The sequence below is a fragment of the Octodon degus genome, unplaced genomic scaffold, assembly GCF_000260255.1.
Source record: "Octodon degus isolate 3935 unplaced genomic scaffold, OctDeg1.0 scaffold00408, whole genome shotgun sequence".
NCBI classification, from domain to species: Eukaryota; Metazoa; Chordata; class Mammalia; order Rodentia; family Octodontidae; genus Octodon; species Octodon degus.
Genome location: NW_004524984.1, coordinates 6491 through 12980, shown reverse-complemented (window position 1 = coordinate 12980; position 6490 = coordinate 6491).

Below are 6490 nucleotides of genomic sequence, written 5' to 3'. Positions count from 1 at the left end.
TTTATTAATATGCTGAGCTGTAAAAGGCTCACGTCAACAACTTTGGACAATTGCCAGTTGTTTTCCATCAAGTACTGATATGTTAAACATTAAATCCCTACCGAATGTGAAGAAAAAAATTAAAAAATAAAAAAATATTTTAAAAAAGAAATAAACTATTACATATTTTACATGGAATTTTAGAAATTTAACCATATACAGCATTGTTAACAAGATAGTGCTACGATATTTTTTTCTTGTCTCTTGTTTTCACTCATTACCTTTTTTTTTTTTAAACAAACATTTACTTGAAAGAGAGTATGGCAGTAATTGATATGACATTAGAAGTAGCACGTATTTAGAAGACCAGAATGACAGACATTCCAATCATGGCCCTAGTATTATACTGATAACTTAGTACTATTATGGACTATTGTACTATATTGGGTTATTTTGCTGACTTCAAGTACCTGCAATCTTTGGACTGGCATCAAGTATTAAAAGTACCTTTAACGACTCCAAATACAGTTTCCCTAACTGCAATGCAACACCCATCTATTATAAAAATGGGGAACATAAATAAAAGACCATTTTGTTGTGAAAAAGATATATATGCACACACAAGATAGGATAGATATGCAGCTATTTCCTCTTAATTCATTGAGAATAAAGGTTTGTACTAATATTATTTAGACAAGACATCATGTCTGCATCTTGTCCTCTGAACACCTACTACAACGGCAACAATATGCAATGTATTAATTATTGTAATTGTCCTACTAACCTGTCTTGAAACTGTTTCATTGCTATTTTATCTGTTTTTCTTGTTAAAATGAATAAAAAAATCAATGTATAATTGCTACCTACTATGGTTTGGATATGGTTTGAGTTTGCCACTCAATTTTAAGGGTGCTGGTCTGAATGTGATCAATGGTGTGGCAAGGTGGTAAAGCTCCTAAGAGCTACAGCAGAGAGAGGTAATCAGGCGATGGACATCATTACTCTCGGAAGGAATAAATGCACTTCTCACAGGAGCAGGATAGTTCCCATGAAAATGGGTTGTCCTAATGGACGTCAACACCTTTTCTCAGTGCTCATTCTAGGGGAAGTTTCTGTTTTCCTGATGCTCACCTGCTGTGGACTACCCAGCTGCCAGAATCATGAAACAAGTAAGCCTCTTTATGTATCACCTGCGTGACAAATTTTGTTGCAGAAGAAAGAACAGTAACACGATGCCATTTATGATTTTCTTTTCTTTTACTGTGTTTACTTTTGAATTTCCCTTTGCTTTCTTTCCATTTGATCTTTTTATAATTCATTTTATGTAACGGATGTGGCTGTACACGCCTGTAATCCCAGCACTCAAGAGGCTAGCTTAAGTCTAGCATGATCTACATAGTAAGACTCTGTCTCAAAAATTCATTCTATCTGACATTTGAAAAGTGTATTTCTGCTTAAAAATGATAATTCTTGTTAGGATTATAGTGGGGTTATATTTCCAGGTAGCACAGCATCTATCTGGAAAACGCAAAGTCCTGAGTTTGATTCCTGGTTTTAAAAAAAATAAGTGTACTCTTAGTATATTAAAATGAACCTATTTAAAATTTGACATTAGGCTGGGGGAGATGGCTCAGTAGGGTAAGCGCTTCCCTCGCAAGCGCAAGGGCCTGAGTGCAATCCTCAGTTCCGACAAAAAAGCAAACAAACAACAACAACAAATAAAATCTTAACATTAGTCATCACTAAATTCTCATTAACAAATTTAAAATATTTTTCTTTATAAATATTAACTGTAATTACCCTTTTTAATTAATGTATATTAATTAAATTAATTAATGAGTGGTGTATTTGATTATCTGCACATATCAATTGTGATGATTTTATAACTACAGCACTGCTAAGTGTCTGACACTTGGTTAACCCTCAAAAAATACCTGCTAAAGGAGTTGATTAATGTGTGTACTGCAACTTAAAAATGAATAGTACAATGTTATTGTCACAAATCTGAATCAGAATAAAGAAAGTAGTTTAGTATATTGCTACCTTATGTAAGACTAATTATGTAATAATTAATTTACATAGAACTGAGTTTAGGATACTGGCCAAATAAGAAAGACATTGATCCTTGTTAAATTATTAACCAGTATAATTGAACCTGAGCATTTCAACATTAAATGAAGCTCATTCTTCTTACAACCTTCTCAATAATTCACAGGCCAATCTTTTAGCACACCTCACTTCCTGGTACAAAGCTTGGTCTCTCCAAAAGAAATGGACACTATATAATTGCCAAGAAAATACATGGGTCGAAAATTGTGTTGTCATTTTATTAACAGTTGTAATAGGATGATAATCTCTGTGCCTTGGATAAAAGGCACTGCTGTAAATGGATACGGACTTTGTGCTATTCCTTGTAATTATACGCTGAAGTCTTTCATTAGCCATAAAGGTGAGCGACTATGTTCTAATTCTATAGTTATATTAATGAGTTGAAATTATTGTAATCAATCCATAATCATCAGGTGAAACAGTAGCAAAGTAATCACATAAAAGTTTCTAATCACATCTTGATAGCTTTCTTCTTTCTGTAATAAATTCCTTAATATTAGTTTTACATGTCATTTTGTAACTACAGTACATTTTATAAGAAATAATTGTTAATTTTTAACGTGTTTAGATTACCAGTTTAATAATGAGTATTAATTCATTTCACCACATAATGTGTGTTAACAAGAAATTAAATGCACAATGTTTGCAGAACTCTGATCCTAATTCTATTAATATAACAGATATTATGATAATTTCATATTAATATCAAAAAGACAATATTTTCTTACATAGATTTCATAATAATCTAAGTTTTTCAAATGTACAATAATTGAATGAGTTAATCTTGAAATCTTTTAACGATAAATAACCAACATTATCTAACATTTTACATACATTCTGTAGATATAATTATAAAATATATTTGCTAATATATATTTTAAATAAAATGAAAGCAAAGTGTTTTTTAAATGTATTTTGTAGAGGGTCTCACTACACAACTCGGACTCATAGTGATCCTCCTGTTTTCAGCCTCCTCAGAGCTATGATTACAAGTGTGAGCCACCATGTCAAGCCTTGGTGGCTGGCTCAGGGCTGCCAGAGGTGGGGCCTGCACAGCATGAGGTGCCCGCGATAGAACCACAGTCTCTGTACTAGCAAAGTGATTTAATGCTATGGTATTTTGGTGATGTTTTATATTAGAATTCTCAGTAAAATAAAACAAGTTTGTATACTCATCACAAGGAGATGTTACGAATACATTTTCAACTAATGGGTCAGGCATCAATAGTAACAACACTCTAGATGGAGCAAGACTGATTGAAAAATATATAAATTACATAATAAGACACCTTGAGAAGAGTGGAGCAGAAACTAAGGTAATCCAGAACTGCCATACTTGACATGAGAAAATAAAGAGGCAAGGATCTGTGGTATTCATTGTGACTTGGAGCAGAGAGAACGCTTTTTGTTTGGAAAAAACATATTGGCTTGAACACTCTACAGTACCAAGGGGTGGGGAAGTAAGCATACTCACCAGTATGCCCAGATCAAAACAGGAGAGGAGGATATAGGAGTAGAACTTTTGAACTGCCAAAATAATCAAAAACACAGAATCACACACACAAACACACACACACACACACACACACACACAGAGGCACACATGCACAGAATCAGGCTTTTATGACAGTTTTAAAGGGATTGACATCTATTGGAAACATCTTGGAGGTGTTTCACTTGCTTTTTCATTTCATAATGATTTTATCCCCCTTATGAGTTTCTGACATTCTTCAATATTTAAAATAAGATGTATTATCTTTGTGAGACCATATGGAATGGACTGTTGGATGATAGATAGAAAAGTAGATACAGACTTATTTGATAGATGTGTCATATAAATAAAACAAAATTGAAGATTTCCATAGAGACTCTTGGTGACATAACGTACTACACATGGTCAGAGATGGTGTCTCAAGATTATTTCTCACATGTGGTGCTAAAACACACTTGTAATCCTAAAACTCTGGGAGAATAAAGTAGAAGAATCTCATGTTTGAAGTCAACATGGGCAATTTAGGAATTTAACAAGGTTCTCTGACAAAATACAGACTTAAAGTTAAATTAAATTAAACCAAATTAATATATAAGGGTGTAGCTTAGAATAAAGGACCAGGTTCAGTTCCCAGTAATGCAAAAGGGAAAAAAAGAGGGGTTGTTAGTCCAGCAACCAAACTCAGTTCTGGAATCCAAGTTACTCCAAAGGTTGAGGTTGTGTAATGGCACGATCAGAGCCAACCTGAGCAAATTGGAGAGATCATGCCTATAAACAAAACATAAAAACATTGAAATATAGCTCTTGGGAAAATAATTCCTGAAGTCAGTCCCCACTATAAAATAAAAAAGTTCAAGAAAATCTCAGGTAACAAGGATTTGCCAAAATTGCAAAACTTGTAAATCTACAGGGAAAGAGCAGTCTACTGAAAGACAAAATTTTTGGAAAACTTGAGAAAAGATTCTGAAATGAAGAAGTAGTGCATATTTAAGGCCAACAAGATAGCTCAGCATTCCAAAGCACTTGCTTAGGCAACCTTAGGCCATGTCTAAGGACCATGGTTTGGTCCTTGGAACCTCATACTGCATCAGCCCCATCCCCAGGGTGGGCTGAGCAAGCCACACACACACACACACACAAAAAAAATAGTGCATATTTAAATAATGAAGAGACCAAAAAAATCCACTTTTTATCCATTCACATGAGGGTTTTTAATATAAAGGAGTAAAAGGAGACATTGTGTCTTCCTGGACATATTTCTAGGTGAGTGGGTACACCTTGAAGACATACTTGTTATTTAGCTTTGTGTGATCGACTCTTGATACATATTTCAGGTAGTCCTTTAACTTACTGTGTGGTTCAAATTGATCTCAAACTCATGGCAGTCCTCCTACATCAGCTTCCTGAGTGCTGGTATTGTAGGTGTTCACCACGGGGTCAGCCTTGAGATAATACTTTTAAGTGAAATAAATTTGACAAATACCTTCCAATCTCAGATGTTTTCCCTGGTATGAGAAACTAAGAATTTTCTTCAAAGACATAAATGTTTAATTGATATTGTGAAATAGCAAGAAAATTTTCAAATGAAAGAGAAATGAGGCATCATATATGGAAAAGAAGGAGGGGGAAGCACACGCACCTCGGGCCCCACCCTGGACACACTAAGCCAGCCATTAAGACCCCGCACAGTGGTGCACGCCTGTTATCCCAGCCCAGGGAAGGCTGAAAATAAGAAGATCACCACACGTCTAAGCTGTGTAGAGAGACCCTGTATCAGGTACATACAAGACACGAAAGGAAGGTCAGGGAAAAGAGGAATAGAAGAATAAATAAAAAACAAAATTTTTCTAAGTAAGAAGGGGAGGAGGAGTTGAAGGGAGGGGAAGGAAAGGAGAAAAATAAGGAATCAAGCTATATCATGTATGGGTTCAAATTCCATGTGATGCCTGTGATCAAAATATGTATCTGCAATGTGCTAATAAAATTAATTAATTAAAAATAAATAATGCAAAGAAAATCAGTCTAGGTAGATGACAGGCAAGTACAAAAAGCAACAGGGATGAAATTTGGTCAGAGAAATGGGGGCATTTTATTCAAGAACTTAAAACCTGCAGTCAGAGGAATTTCTACTGCAGCACTCATAGGACACTCCAGATATTTTTAACTGTCCTGCTTTATTCAGTCTTCAGTCATTGTCTTCAGTCATTCCCATGCAATCTGCAGAATGCAGCAGATAAGACTCCAACTAAGAAGTTAGTTGTGGAGGTTACGAGATGGGTTCAGGGCAAAGTCTTGGTCTTTTCAAGAATCAGGTGAAGCAGAGCTAAAGGCTTTGGTATATGATTTAGACAAAACTGATAAAGTTGAGTGAGAGAAATCAGATAAAAAGTACTATAAGGAAAGACAGTAAGTGGAGGATTGTGCTGTTTTATTTTTAAATGTAAACTTATAGATAAGAAAATGCTCATGTCAATTACTTAAGTGGTGCTGAGCAACTAGGAGTACAGTAACCAGAAATTATACTTTTGGATGTGAATTTAAAGGTGAATATTAGATATGAAAGTAGAAAAGTCAAGAGTAATCTGTCTGTGGCAGTAGGTGGGAGGGTCAGCTTTTTTGGCTTTGGAAACTGCTGGGGGACCCTTCTCAGCATGTCTAGGTGGGCCACGGAGGAGAGGCCCTGCAGCCTATTTACCGTCCCTTGCTTTCCTCCTCGGTGCCCTTCCCTGCTCTGCTCAAGCGCTAACGTGGACTAAGCAGCACTACTCCACTGTAGAGTTCTCTGATGTTTCTGCTTGGAGCTGGTAGAACATATCTGAGGACTCTGAAGCTGTGAGCTACATTTAACTTCTCCTTAGGATTGTAAGAGTCTCCTATTGCTTTCACAGCAATGAGCAAGCTGGCTTGTAA